We start from the raw sequence: 16,411 nt of genomic DNA on the forward strand, positions 1-16,411 counted from the left end.
TTTTTTTTTTTTTTTTTTTTTTTTTTTTTTGTAACTGGGGAGTTTTGACATGAGAACTGCAGAGATTTCCTGACAGATGGAGACCTCTTCTACATCTCTGCTTTCTGAGAGGAGGTTGTGTCTTTGTTAGATGTCCCTACTGAAATGGGTTCTCATTCTTGTGCTCAGTGGATATTCCACAGGATGATATACCATGGTCACCCATGGCATGGGGGATATTTTGATTCTCTGCAGGAAGCTAGAACATAAGCTTCAGATACAAACCCAGCCATTTCAGCCAAAGGAGAACATATGTAGTCTGAGATGAAGACGTAGGCTGTGATACTCACTGAGATAAACTGCTGACAAGAGACAAGTAACTGGGCATGACAATTAATATGGTATGAGAAAAGAAATAACCCTAACCCTATTGAAACAGTAATTTATGACATGGAACAAGAAAAGTACAAGTAATCTTCAAATTAGAAACTGAAAACCTATAAATTTGTATCTTTATGGAAGACAATTACAAGATAACAGTATGGTCTCAGAGTATTGTAAGAAAGACAGAGAAATACCTGAAGGCTGACAATTGTTTAAGCCCAATCAAACCTTCACTGAAGACAAGCTTGAGTTTTGGCTGAAAATCCAAAGTAGTTTCTATTATGCATACTATGCATAGCACTATGGTGGGCTTACATCATGTGGAAAAAAAAGGAAATAATTATTTCCTCAAAGGCCTCTTGAAGTAGAACAGTATTTTTCTGCCTGGGTTTTAGACCCAGAGTATTTTCTGTAATGTTAAGTATCTTATTTGAGGTACATGAGCATTTCTGTAACTAAAAAGATGTTTGACATTTTCCTTAACTTTTTTTTTTTTTAACTGCATAACTATGAATCTCACACTCACTTCTGTGCATACCATTTTTACATCTGAGTATCTGGAAACTTCTACAGTCTGATATAAGCACCCTTGGACAGAAATCTTGTAATCTGCTTGTTGACTTTTGTGTTTTTACTCATAAAAAGACTGTGTCATTTATTAATATCTATAAAGGAAAAAAATAGGGTATATTTCTTCTGACATATAGAAGAATTACAGCAACTTCTCTTATTTCACTTTGCTTCAAGTTTCTATATTACGTGCTATCTCCTTTAGATAAGCTAGGAGAGCAGACAGTAAAAGCACAGAATAGATTAGATAAAAGGTAGAAGTACATTTTTTGGCACTACAGAATAATAAAGAGGAATAAGATATTTAATGAGATACTAACACACAAAGCACTTTCAAGGAATGTTGCCAGAAGCTAATCAGTAAAATTTCTAGATGTTAGCCACAGTAAACTTGGCAAGCATCTCCAGAACATTTTGGTCTGAAATACAATTTGTATTTTCAGTCTTTGAGAATAAAATATTAGCTAGTCAGAGATATCCTAGTCATTGTTTGGTAGAAGTTGAGAGTCTTGAAATAGTAAAAAAAAAAAAAAAAAGAAAAAAGTTATTTCTCAGCATTTGCCAGAAAGAAGTTGTCTTAAGAGAATTGACTGCCTTGTCAGCTTCTGAGACGTCTGTAATCTCCTGATTCAGAGCTTTTCCAAATTGGCAGGAATCTTTTAATGGAAGATTAAACTACTGTCCTTGTGTCTTGTTGAAGAAACCTCTTATGCAGAAATTTCAGTCTCTCATTCACAGCAATCATCCTGCTATCATTTCTATATTGTCTTCAGCCATTCTCTCTTAAAGTTGCTTAATCACATTTCCTTGTTCATTAGGGAGAAGCTGATGAGCCTCTTAATTATTTATTCTGACAAATCCAAATGCAATAGCATGCAGTTGCGTTGTTGCCCTGTAATTGGAGAGATGAAGCCGTGTTGCCAGGGTCCCATATTTTTAAGTAGCAGAATAGGTTGTGATTAGGTCTGATGTCACAGAAAACCTTGTGAAACAACTGCAGGCAATCTGAAATTTGTTCTGATAGAAAAAGAGGTATAGTCAGAAAATAGTTGTGATTTATTTTTATTTTGCTAAACAAAACTATCTATGCTGTACCCTGCATAAATCTAGTGCTTACCTCATCTCCCTCTCCCCACCAGGGAAAAAAATATGAAGGAGAGAAAGTAAAAACCAGAACAAATCTTTGGTCTGTAACATGATCTGAGGACTTGCATTATTGCATCCAGCTTCATATTTGGGGTAACAAAATAAAACTCATTGCTTGACTGAGACTTTCTAAGGTAAAGGAGAAGGTAATTGTCTATATTATGGTTGACTTCATATTTATTAGGTTACTGCATTCCTGCATTTTATCTTCTCTCTATATACTGGGTCTTATGCCCAGTTCCTTAATTATGAATATGTGGAGACTCTTCCCTAGATGTCTGCTGGGGATAAAAGAAGTAGCACACCTTAAGCCTTTTGAAAGACACACAGCTTGGAAAAATCATCAGTACTTCATGTTGAGAAAGTGCTGGGAAGGAATCAAGTGTCCCTCTCACTTTATGGATTTTATTCCTTATCACTGCATTGTTTCATTAAGGTGAATTGCAGCTAGTTGCTCCTAGAAATTATTTTAAAATGAAGAACAATTTATGTGTTCTTTAATTGGGATCAGAATGAATCTGATGTAGTCTAAATGACACCAGATGAAGTCTATCTAATACCATTCACTGTATTTATGTGTGTAGGAACACATTCAACACTCATTAATGACTGACTGCTTCCTATGGTAGAAATGTAAAGACATCCCTGTTAAAAGGGAAACTCCTGCATTTATGTGTATTAATATGCCTCTTGTTACTTTGTCTTCATGTGTGTGTTTTAATTTTACATTAAGCCAGACATGATCATTTAATTAATCCTTTCTTCCCAATAGCACCTCATTTTTCACACTATTTGTTGCCACAGTGAATGCCATATATTCTTGCAGTGGCAAAGTTATCAAGCAGAAGAGATTGACAAAGAAAGCTTGTATTTTTGTGTACAAACCTCCTTGCCAAAGCACTCTAGTAAACCTGTAGAGATGCTGTTAAACCTCACACTGCTGATGTATGTTCGCACACTACAGCATCCTGTCAGGTTAGCACCATCTCAGACCTACCATTCCATCTTATACTTCAGTTCGGATACTATTATGGAAACTGATACTGTTCCAGTATGGAAAATTCCAAGTACCAGTGCGCTGGGTAACACACAGATAAATTTACAATGTCTGCTCTTCCACAGGAATTGCATGAGTGCATATGCCTATCCACAGAAACTGTGGGACAGTTCAGTCATCTGGAAGAGACAGGTAAGTTATCTCACATTTACAAGAGGGCTCAAACTATGTGCATTCATTCAAACTATGCACAATTGTCACCATGGCACTGTAAATCCACTGTTTGGCTTGCCTGGTCATAACCTCTTGTATTTGCATTACCTCTGATTTACTACCTGCTTGTTAAAATACAGGATGATTTTATTTTTAAAGTGGAATTTTATCTAATCAGAGAAAAATGAGATACACAGACATCCAATAAGTATTCAGTATGGAATGATTTTGAGTTAGTATAGACCTGGTTTTGCATTATGTAAATAGCAAACATGTAATAGCATACAATCTTCTATCTGAAAGAGGTAGAATTTCAGTAGCTCAGATGTTCAAATGTTAGTTCTTCCTGAGAGAACTGTAGACAGATAGGCGTATGTCAACATCTATAAAAGATTTTGAATAAAGAGATTAAGGTAAAGCAGAAACTGAAATTGAGCCTCTAGAATGAAAGCTGTGGTGCTTAAGGTTTTCAGGATGTACTCAGAAACCTGTGATCTACATTCTTATCTCTCTTATTATAAGAAATTAAATACCGGAGATAAGGAAGAAGAGAGCCATAAATCAAATATACAGTTATTGTTCTAACTTGCTGTGAAAAAAAACAAAAATTGAGGTTTAAGTGAACAAATTCTCCGTTACACCAGTAAATCTAAACTCACATATATCTTTGGATAAGAAAAAGATCAATGTGATTCATTATTCTTCAGCATTACCCAACTGATAGCAATGAAGCAGAGAGATGATGATCTGAAACCTCAGCAAACCAATCAGCAGGGAGTGAAACCAAGATGTAGCCACCTTCTAATAAATCCCAAACAAGACAGATCACCATGTGGGACCTGTGAGTCAATGTGTTAATGAAGCCATGGAACCTGTAAATCCTGTCAAACATTTGGAGTCCTTCCTTCACTTCCTCCACGAAGCGTACATTAAGATTCATTTCTGAGCTTTTTTTGGTGTTCTTTTATGCATAGAACTGAATGTCTCTGACTGAAGTCTGCCACCTACTTAGTGTTATTCTCCAGAAGAACACCTTTTGAGGATGAACTTGGTAATGGTCGCTTCATATATCTCCTTTGCAAATATGAGTGCTTTGGCTTAAAACCACATTAAACAATATATTCTAATCACTACTACTTTTTTTTTGAGCAATCCTGCCTCAAACAAACCACTGCAAACGTGAAAATGAAACATTCAGGTGATGATCCAACCCCCTGTCACCAAAGTGCAATCCTGAAATGTTACAAATACAATACTAGAAAAGCAAGCAATGAGAAGAATATGTAATCAACTTCATAAGAAACTCTGATCACTCGTCCTCTGGTAGAGGTCCTACATTCATCGATAAAAGTACTGAATATACACATTCCTGGTGTGTTTTTTTTCCCCCAAATTATAAGAAGAGCTGTCCTAAGTCAGAACAAATCTAGCTACTGCCTGTCTTCCAGAGTGAGAGGTAGAGGAAAAAATATATGAGAAAAAGTATGTAACTTTTAAGCAGCTACAAATGGTAATTTAAAGATTCAATAAACAGAATATAAATTAAAAATACATGAAAATGAGCTTACTGGTTGGCCAAGAGCAAGTAAGCATTACTTTTAAAAACAGAACTAAGGATATAAGAGACCCACATGGAACTTAGGCATTAAAATGAATACATTAACATTTCCTTGGAGTCAACAGAAAGGAGCTCTTCTAACGTAATAGCATTCCAATACTGGTCATAACTGTTAGCAAATCTAGTTCATTGAAACTCAAAATAAAACACTGTAAGTGGTTTATCAGCAAATTCATGAAACCATCCATCATCTACACTCAGAAAATGCATAAGGCATGGACAGATTGCAAATCCCTTATTCACACTGACTCACATAAACAGTCCAATCAGCTTGATCTATAAAGCACATATAATAAAAACTGATTTGGGGAACACAAAGTGGGGTGGACCATGACCCTTTCTGCAACTGAGGTGACTGCATTTGTGAGCAAGAAGGGAAAAATCTGTGTCCTCAGATGTCATTTGTACTTCCAATAAAATACTATCTTGCCACGCAGATATTAGAGCAGGCTTCTTTCTGAAGTTAAGATGTAACAAAAATTACAGAAAAAGGAAATTTCAGTTATGAAATCATGTAGATTTTTTTTTTGTTGTTGAAAAGTACATAGTTTTGTTTGAAAGCACATAATCAAGCTGAAGAATCCATCTCACAAGATCAGTATCCAGGCTGAAACTTCAGATGGACTAAAATGGAGAGCCATGTTACACTCTCAACACTACTAAATCCATGCAGAATTCAATGGGTAATAGGGAGACCTTTTACTCTCTCAACACTAATTCTTTGCATAATAGCTTAAAGCCTTTTATTCTCCTCCTTCTCCCACACCATCTCAATAGTTTAAGACTGTGGGAAGCAACTGCTTAATCCTCTATTCAGAATGTTATACCGAAACCAAACATGAAACACATATTCGGTGTTTATCTTAATGAACAGAAGGCTCTTTGATGCCCCATCTCCCACTCCTTTAGAGCAGTTGATTCAAGCTCTGTTTTCAGACAGTGAAGGAAGTTAGATGTCTTTGTTCTGAATAAAATGTGCAGCACATTCTGAAAGAAGCAGGTCCTAATTTTCAAACATCATAATGAAGAATACTTTGCCTTTTTTTTAATTTTAAATTTCTCAGGAGTAGTATAAGAAGGGGAAGTTGTACATGCCAGCTGGCTGACTCACTTTTAGTATAACTATTTTAATTACAGGTACAATTCAATTTCAGTTAACTGCTTGTTAGACTGAAAACTATCTAAGAATTCAAATAAGCTCCAGGTAAGGTACATTTAATTTACTGTGTGCTATTGTTATGAGATTTTTTTTGTTCAGCCAGGGTAGGGTGTGTGTGTGTCTGTCCACCCTTTTTTGTCTTCCATGAGCCCAAGCTGTACTCTCAGCAGAGGAAATAATTTCGGGATGACTTTTCAAACCATAAAACCAGCGACATAAAAGATGAATGGGGAGGCTTTCTTAAAAAGGCAGAGTGTTTTGCACACCTCATGGAAGAAGCATTCAAACTGCATCTCCAGAGTGCTGGATGACGTGAGCCCACAGAGGTTTCTGCGAGAACAACAGAATCATCCCTGGAAGTAAGTATTTATGTGATACTTGCATTTTACCTCTAAAGGCTTTAACTCCCAAGGTTTTTCTCAGCCCAGCAGAACAACTACTGCTTATGATTGTGTCATCTTAAGGACTAAATGCAAGAGAAGCTTGTACTATAAAAGCACATGAATTCTCCTGGTAGCTGTTAGAAACCCGAATGCAACATAGAGGCCTGTTTTTCTGCTTTAGTATAAAAGTGGCTCTCTTTTGTTTAATGGAGCCTGCTATGCACAATTCCTTGAAGTCATCATGTGAAAGCTTTACTACTGCTTGTTTCCTGGTATTTTTAACTTTCAGCAACTAGACTGCTAATATGAGGCAGTGCATGAAACTCTTTCTTTGTCTCAAACTTACAGTGATAGGGATTTAGAAAAGGTAAGATAGGGCAGTAAGTCTTAAGTTTTCAAGTCAATAAGACTAATTCAGCACTGACTTTGCATAAACATTTATTTATTTACTTTCTTATTGGAGTCAGGAACAACAGTCTGATCACCTTAACATAGTAAGAGGAAAACTCTTCTCTCTCATCTTCTGCCTAGCCAGAGACATTGGTTTTATCAGGTCTGCAGTTAAGTAAAATTCTTCCCTCGAGTAACTTCTGTAGGATCCAGTCACCAGTACTACTTGACTGTCTCATGACTTTCTAATGGCTCTTGCAGTTTTGTGGGTTGTTTTTGTTTTCCCCTGAGGGGAGCTGCAGACCAATGGAGACAAACAACTTGCACCAAAAATAAGCTGAATGTAAAGATAAATCCAAATGTGTTTTTCACAGGAGGAAATCTCTCCCTCAGCATCAAGAGAACTCTTTAAAATGTTCTGTAATCCCAGACAGCTTCTTTCTTTTTCTCCCTAAAATGACAGGTCCCACTCTAAAGCCTTGTTAGGAAATAAATCAGTTCTGTTTCAAAGCTCACCATGCCTGCATTAGGTGAAGAGGAATGGGTAACCATGTGCTCAAACCTCTCATTTCAGTACCTACTGGTTTGACTCTACCTTCCTACAGGTTTTACATTAGCAATCCTTTTAACATAGCTTTTCTGGAAACTGTCAGTGAAACACTTTGGTGCCCAAGGCAGCATATCAGTTTGCAGTCCAGGTTTTCTCTATCTGATAATATTGGCTGGACACCTTTACTCTTTTTCTTTGACAATCACTGAACCAGGGCTGTGGCTGCCAGTGTATGTAGTAGTGGGGATGCTCTATGTCTGCTCTTATGCAGTCTTTGTACCAGACTCTAAGGCTCCACAGAACTTGCCCATCACAGCAATACAGGAAATACCACAAGTTCGTTTGATTAAACCAAGAAATACAATACACGAAAAGTTTTCAGACAACAAATTCTAAGGCATGATGTTGACTAGTGATGGGACAAGGAAAAAAATACACTCAATTTTTCCATTCCGTATCTGCAACATCCAGGAATATTGAAAGTTGGTAAAATAAGTTCTAGCAATTATTATTAAAAGAACAATATTCTTAGTGAAATTTTGGATTTATTGATATTCATAGTTTTCTGATAGCTGGAAAGGAGGCTTTGCTGTTTGTTTTGCATTCTCAAACTAGGTTTCTGATGGGTAATGCTATTATAATAATGGCTACCATGGAAGGAACAGTGTCATTCATGAAACAGAGGTAATAAAGCAGCTACAATGAATTCCAAAAAAACCACTTTGAAATTTCCTCAATCTGATGCCTTAATCATAAGGAAGCATGCAGTCAATATTGAAAAGCACTTTGAAAAGCACATTCTTGGACCTCATTTTAAACATCTACATTAACACCACAAGAGAGACCTTTAGCTAAACATTTCAGGAACCCCTGAATTTAATTTTTTACTGCCATTTTTATTGACCCTGACCCAAAGTCACAGCATTAACTCTGCTTTACCTCACTCACTGTTCTTGTGAAGACGAAAGGGTGACCCACTGACACTTTCCTTCATGTGGTCATCTTTTCTGCCTGGATGTGGCAGGGTCAGGTCTCTTGAAGTTCATTGGCAAGGTCTGAGAGTCAGTGAGGTGTGTGAACACACATAAAATTTCACAGATAGTGAAAGGAAAAGCTGAGAGAAAAAAAATGGCTAATTTGCCACAATGCTGCATAGGTTTGAGCAATGATGTTACAGTTCCAGTCTCACTTCAAGAGTTTGTTCAATAAAACTGAGATGCCAGTACTTAAAATACAGTACAGTTCTTAAAGTACAGCCACTGCTGTGGGACACCCAGCAATAACCTCTGTAAAAACGGTATCAGTGTTTTTATAAGCAGAATGTCCTGCAGTGTTGTCTATCACAAACTAACTTTTGGCAGGTTGTCATTACATTGCTCATTCCTATAAGCTTCTGAAATCCACTGCACATAAAATATTGTGTGCTCTCCAAGTCATGGGGGTGATGAGTAATAAGATATTGTGGTGGATAAAGACTGAATTTATTAATCTGTAATTTTGTAAGGTCAGGATTGGTATTTTATTCAATTGCAAGTCCAGTGTGCAGATCTACTAAACAGAAGACTAGCAGAGAAAACTAAGGTAGAAAATATGAGTATTATAATTTATTCTAGTTTTTGATTCCTTCTAAAGACTGTAGGTAGTGTGCTTCAGAAAGCATTAACCACTTGGCATTACATCAGCTTCAATAAGATGTAACACCATAAATCAGTCAGAATCTGTACTTCAGATTCAGTTCAGAAGAGGTGAAGTATTTCAAGACATGAGCAATTCTTATGTGTACCACTTGCTGTCTCATGCTGTAAATCAAGATCTACAGTAAACTACAGAACAGTCTCTGAAGATAGACAAGTTTAAAAGAAAACACTGATCTGATCAAGGCATTGGTGAAGGATGAATGCTAGCAACTCAGAGAAGAGCAGCGAGGCAGCATGCACTTGGGAGTCCTGGCCTTTTCCTATGGCAACACATTACACCTGAGCTCTGCAGAAGTGAGGGGAAAAGAGTAGGGGCTGCTGCTGTTGTGCCAAATGAGGGACTTTGCACTTAAGGTGTAAACACAAAGATTAAAAATGGCTTAAAAAAATAATTTTCCCCATGATTTCCATTTCAGATATTTTTAACAATAACAAGGCTTTAGCAAGGAAGGTCCAGTTCAAGGCACTGTTCACAAACTTCCCTTTTCAGGTGAGGAAGAGAAGGCAAGATGTCAGAGGTTTCCTTCCCACCAAGTAGGGACGAAGCTACAACACTCGAGGGGTGTGGGTGCCCAGATTCACTTATGTCTTCCCTTGAGGAGCTTCAAACTCTAGTTTGTCACCAGGCATAACAAGAAAACAATACATTTTACTTCCCTGGTTTCTTTGGAACCCTCAATTTTTTGCAAGCTTTTTCTTACATCTTGACACAATATCACTAAAGTGGTGATACTAGACTGTTCTGAGATCCATATTTTAAGATGTTAAAGAACAGCATTGGGGCTAATGAAGGAAGAAAATCAGAAATACATGTTTTTTTGTGTTTTCTGGTTATTTACTATTATCTGCCACGCACTTCATTTCTTTGATGCAGCATATTTGCCAAAGATATCTAGAGTGCAGAAACATTTTTTTTTATTATTTGATAAATGGAAATATTCAGAATATATTGGGTGCTTTACCAAAGAAGAAATTTAAGGAATAAATACATAGATAATCCTTGTTAATTTCTCTTTCATTCTTGCTCCACCAACGAAAAGTGCAGTCTTGCTACTAAAAATGAAAGGTATGGCCATGAAAACAGCTTCATATTTAAAGCACCATGAAATAAAAATCTTTAGAAATTAGTAACAGTACACTGAGTGCTATTAGTATCGGTGAAGAAAGTTGACACAAGCTTAGCTGCATGACCTTTTGCTACACAACAGGAAATACACAAATTCCATAATATGAAGCAAATAATCTCTTATTACATTAGCCTCAAATAACAAAAACTTGTTGAAATACATTCATCTAATAGCCTTCCTTTTTTTCCACCTTGAAAGATGCTTATTTAGGCTATTTTTTAAATTGAGTTTATGCAACAGATAACCTCTTCTGAATTGAACTAACCAGAATGGCTTTCAGGCTGCCCAACATTCTAACATTTCTAGAATCAGCCTCTCTGGTCTGACCAGATATTTGGTGGTCTTAAATCTCTAGGAGATGATCTTACAGGAACTACATCACCGTACTGTGGCACTTCACAAGAGGTACAAGACAGAGAGATAATTCAAAACAGCAGCTAACTTCAGACCAATTAGGACTGCAGTGATTAATCAAACTGTTCAAACATTTTACTGCAAACCCAAGAGGAAAACTTTGATAATTAAGAAGTGTGAATTTAAATGCATGGTAATGCATTTAAGGACTGCATGTATCAAACATTTATGTGGGTGGATTTCATGCAACATATTCATTTAACTCTCTGAAACTCTTCTGCTGTCTGGCATATGGTGGGACATGGGTGAAAGCAGTATGCAAATGATCAGTTCTGTTTCATTTTATGAGAACAATAACATTCCCACAACATTTTGTGGGTTCCCACCTACAAAATCTTTTACTGGTATTCAGTGGCATTTTTCCAAGGACCTCCTCAATAATTTTTCAGAGTTCAAGAACATCCTCAGTGTTTATTATAATGGTTTAAACTTACTGAGCAGTTTTCAACAGGGAAATTTTACTACATCAGTGAGACCAAAAGGCAACTACTAGCACATGAACCTTGGTATGTCATTCTATCTTAGGGTGTCCTAAAGCAACACCATGATTAGATAATGTTAGCCTGGATGGTGGTATGGCTTCTCTACTCCTTTCCCTTTCATTATAATTCCCATTATGACTCTCATCGGAGAGCTTTCTCAGATGAGAAGACATCAGTACAACTACAAAGAGAGATCAGAAAGATGCAGGATGAGATGGCCTTTTGTGGCCATGGCAGGCAGTGAACTTGAACTCCCTAGGAGACAGAGTGGTACTGATAGCAACAGCACGTTCTTTCAGCAAGTTGAGTACTGTGTTCTATCTTTTTTTTTATAAAATTTTCTTCCTATCTATTCTAATATCAGCCTCCACATAGTGTGAGAAGTGATAGAAAACCTATTTTGCTCTTAACAGTTTGCTAGTGTCCCAGAGAGTTCTAGTCTCTTACATGCAACTCAAGACAGGATTAAAACACCCCATGCAAAGCTAGAGAACAAATAGATAAATACATAGATAATTAAATAAATGTTGGCTCAAGTACTTCTTTCTTTCTGTGTCTCTGAACACACAACAAATGAATTGATTAATACCTTCAAGTTATGATGAATCCCACGATTTTTTGAGTAGAAGTGGTGAGGTTGGAACACTTCACTTGTCTTGAAGACAGAACAGAAAAGGAAAAAGGAAGGTATTATAAATTGAAGGGTCAGAAACATTGTAATTTTATGGTCCTGCTCAGACGTGGCTCACCTGTAAGGTCAAACCAATCAAGCTTTCTTTTTAAGGCCTTGACAACACAAGTCTTGCCAAATTTACTCATTACAGCCCTTCCCTTTTTTCTTTCTTTAATCGGAATGATGCTGTCAAGTTCAGTATGGGATCTACTATAAAAGCTTAGATCCATCTCTATCAGAGCAGATAACAAGATATGTTGGTAACAAGACAGCTTGTTGATTATTTATAACTAAATGTTGAACCTTAAAGGCTCACTTTGTTCAACAGCCAGAGACAGCAACCGCAGTCTATTTTCTCCTGCAACCTACCAAACTTGGACTCAACTCATACCATACTTTCTTGTAGTATATGATGAGCTCTGTCATGAAGGATTAACCTGTTTCTCACATCTTATCCGGCTCTTTCTCTTCCCTCATTTCCACATCTCTTTATGGATAATATTCACCGAACTTGGGTATGTGCAATGTGTTTGTAATTTTACCTGGAGATATTCTGCAAAAGATAAGCTAAACACATCACTATACCGCTCTGCTATTTTTGCTTTTTGACTACGCTAGTATTAGCTTCCTCCACAGATTTTGCCTCTTGATCTATACGCAGGGAAAAGACGAAGGCATGTGTCAGGGCATCAGGCAGTTTAACGTCAGTTGCTTGTAAGCCAGGTTAATGAGTAATGTATTCAGAGCCTATTAAAGCCAGCAGGATCCTCTGCAGCTGTAAAGCTCTCCTGCCACAATCAGAAAGAACATCTTTCCGTATCCTATGCGCTACTGAGATGCGGGCCCACCTTTGCAAGACATTTTGAAATTCCTCCATGCTAACTGAATGTGCCCCATCAGATTTTAGTTCTTTATTTTTTGTATTTTGTTGTGCAGCAGAGACAGTGAGTATTTGACCCAAAGACAGAGGCCAGATCAGCCTGTTTCACACAGCTGCTTGTTGAGCGGACATTTATTTAAAACTCTTCCTGTCAGAACAGAATGATCTATTAGTACCACAAAATGGCACAACGCCCAGAGACAGATTTTGAGAATTTCTGCTTTCATGAACAGGAAGACATTTTCAAGACTAATTTATGAAATGGAGAGCAAAATATATCTTTAAAACCTCTTAACACAGCCATAAAAATATACTGCTTTTAAACACCCATGATGTTATTCAATCAATGGATTAGTATTACTGCTCTCAATTTATAAATTCCAATTTATAAAATGCTCAGCCTCCTTTTTACTACCCTTAGTTTACCCCTTTCTTGTTCTCATGCTCCCCCTTTTATTAATCTCCAGCTTCTATAGATTATTAAAGAAAATCAGGAATGTTCTCTGGCAGTTACACTGAATTGTATTTTAAATAATGTACTCACTTTTCCCTTTAGAGCTGAGAGTCAGCTATTCAGAACTTGGAACAATGAAAGGGCACGTCCATTTGTAAAAGCAATGAAATCAAATATGCTAAAATTATAAAACATGTCATTAATTAGTTTCGGACAGAAATTTATCCATTACTGTTATATAGAATTCTCACTTTTAGTTAATGGTAGTTGGAAAATGGTATTCTGCTTATCAAGATACTGATAGCGGTATTTTCCAAAACTCATATCAGGAAGAAAGCAGAAATACCCAGATCTGCTAGCTAATGAAACCTCAAAGAAATGTTTGTTTCAAAGACATTCAAATATTTCTTTCACATGCAAACCTTTTGTGAATACTGAAACACAGGATGTATTAAGTAAATACATTTAAAATACAATGAAATAAATACTAGGTACTATATCTATGTGGCCTGATAGAATAATTTTACAGTTTCTGCTGTAAAATGTTATATCAAAATAAACATATTTCAATAAGACAGGTGTCCACCCAGACAACTGTGAAAATTATAACCGGTTCTGGTCTCTTTCTCTCTCCCAGTCCATTTGTTTATTCAAAAGATTGAGCAATCAAAGGGGGAAAAGCTGATTTATGATTATTGTTACTTTTATATTTAGTAACCATTATTTTAGGAAAAAGAGGATTAGAATGAGACACAATTAATCCTCAGACATCCACAATACCACTTCCCCCCTTTTTGTTTAATTTTCTATTTCAAGAAGATGCCCAGGCCATATAAAATATTTTCCAAAAATAAATCAAGTTTGTTTTTATAGAATTTTTCTCTTTATCTTTTTTTGCCTTTTTTTTAAGGAACTCTTGTGTTTATTAAGGGATCTACTCTTGTCTTTGTATCTATGATAAATTCAACTAATTCTTGGAAAGAAAAGTAGCAGCCCTAAATGAAAACCAGAAACAAAAAGTAATCTGATGGATAGTCTTTATACATCCACTCTCGTGCAGAAATACACTAACTGTGATCAATAAAATGCCATTTGTCTAAAAAAAAGTAATGTAACTCCTAAGGAAGTCCTAATGAGTAAAAAATGGAAAAAAGTTTTCTTAGTGGGATTTAGTGAAGGAAGACTCATCTAGGAATCACTTTCTGATTTGTGGATTAAGAGGGGAGCTGGCACAGCCAGAGAGGTTTTATATTTTATTCTGACACTTTTCAGAAGTACAACTTTGTGTTGAGTTTCTCCCTCTGCTTCCTTCCCTCCCTCTCAAGCATTTGCACATTTTTCTCTATCAGTTCTGTTCTCATAGAGTTGTTCTTCTCCAGACCTTTCATGTACCAGTAGTGGTGAGGCTACTTGCTTCTGTTGTTGATTCACATAATATGAATAATATCCACAAAATCATCCTTTCTCTGAACCTCAGAAGCAGACATTCTTTGCACAAATACAATCAAAACCGAAGTTGAAGACCTCATAAATCAAGTTCAAATTGTAACTTCCAATACATATATATCTTCTTGTAGTGGGACCAGAAATACTGAAGAGGTCCCTCCTAAGTCCCTTGGTCAACACCCGGAACATAAGTGTGCCAGTGAAGCACATGTACCTTCATTTTTTTCCCTTTAAATATTCAAAACCTTGCTTGAAGGATGGACAATGAAGTATTATTTACCACACGTAGTCCAAATAAAATTCTATTCTATAAAATAAATAAATCAAGACTGGCTTTCAAGCAGACAGATGATACAAATAATGAACACTGGGTTTAAAAAAAAAATAAATCACATTGTCAAGTTCTTTTCTATAAGCACAAGGACAAGAAATGTATTATTGTTAACATAATAAAATTAAGTATCATTTATACTCACAAGAGTCTAGGCATTTGCTATTTAAGAAAGATACCACTTAGCATAAGACTATGAGAACAGTGGAAGAGTTAGAAATGCTGGGCATCAGTCTGTAGCTTACTGTACCTGGCTTGCCCCATACTTTTTAGAACGGAAGTTCCTCCAAATAAAGATCACAGTCTTTTTAAAAGCAAACCAAAGCCATACTGAGATCTCATTTAAAGTGGTATCAACCTAGGAAAAATCCATCAATCAAATGTAATGTTATCCCTATTTTCTGTTGCATTCATAAAAAATTCTTAACATACATAGAACTACTCTAAATCTACTCAAAATGCAGGCTGTCTATTTTCTAAATTATTTATACAGATTTGGTTGTATTCTTTGAGTAGGTCTCCCATAACTCTATTTACTATTTATTGCATGAGCTTTGTTCTTTTTACATTGCTAAAGTTGTGCATTTTCATAATGCAGAAACTTTCAAGTGGCAAGGTGATTCATATACTACTTGGAATGTTACTTTTTAGATGCTTATCTTGGTGAGGAATAAATAGGAATGAGAAATAATATCCCAAATCTGTAATATTTTCAGAATCTTCCAGCTGATTTTTGTTTACCAATATGTGATCACACTGCCTCTGGGAATGGATGCAAAGTAACAGGGGACAATTTCTCTAAAAAAAAAAAAAAAAAAAAAAAAAAGATTTTTTCAGCATAGTTGTGCAAGAGATGAAATAAATACCAATGTTTTGGCAGAACTCATAAATTTTAGTCCTCAGGGCTTGCTGTTACTTCTTGCCTTCTGAATATTGATAGCTTATGATTTCAAGATTTTGCATGAAATAACGAGCTAGAAAATAATTTTTTTTTTTTTTTTTAAGAAGGATGTTCTTAGTCACATGACTATAAAATGAAGATTTAAGGAAAGTGTTAATTATGTCAGACTTGTGAAAAAATCTGAACTGCTGAATCACTGAACCTGCACTCATTTTGAAAGCATTCTTAAACTGTTGATCCATTACTTCAAATGTGTAAAGATAAACATTTCATATCTTGTGCTCAATTAATCCTATAAACTAAGCCTAAACTGAGTAGCTCAAAAGTACTCCCAATAAACAAACACAAACAGTGTTTCAGAATATGAGGAATCAAATGGGCCTTGTCAAACACTTGGGGATTCAACAGATCAGAACTATAAGATGTGAAAGGAAGGAGTCCCACAGGACGTGGCAGTTAGCCAGACTTAACCTAGGTGCTCCAGAAGCACACTGTGAAACAGGCACTGCCCACAAACATGCAGCATTCGGATAAGCTGCACATCAAATATAAGGGGTTTTTTAGCTGCAAAACAGTTGCTCTTAGGCTCCTAATATCACAACTGTGAGTCTGTATAT

At 36.2% G+C, this 16,411-nt stretch overlaps 1 protein-coding gene across 1 annotated transcript in view; it reads right to left on the bottom strand.

Annotated features, from left to right (window-relative positions):
- MOCOS (molybdenum cofactor sulfurase) overlaps positions 1 to 16,411 on the bottom strand; it is a 206,902-nt gene that overhangs the window by 57,052 nt on the left and 133,439 nt on the right. The window lies entirely within an intron of this gene.

This window comes from Athene cunicularia (assembly GCF_003259725.1).
Source record: "Athene cunicularia isolate RWA chromosome 2 unlocalized genomic scaffold, athCun1 chr2_part1, whole genome shotgun sequence".
NCBI lineage: Eukaryota > Metazoa > Chordata > Aves > Strigiformes > Strigidae > Athene > Athene cunicularia.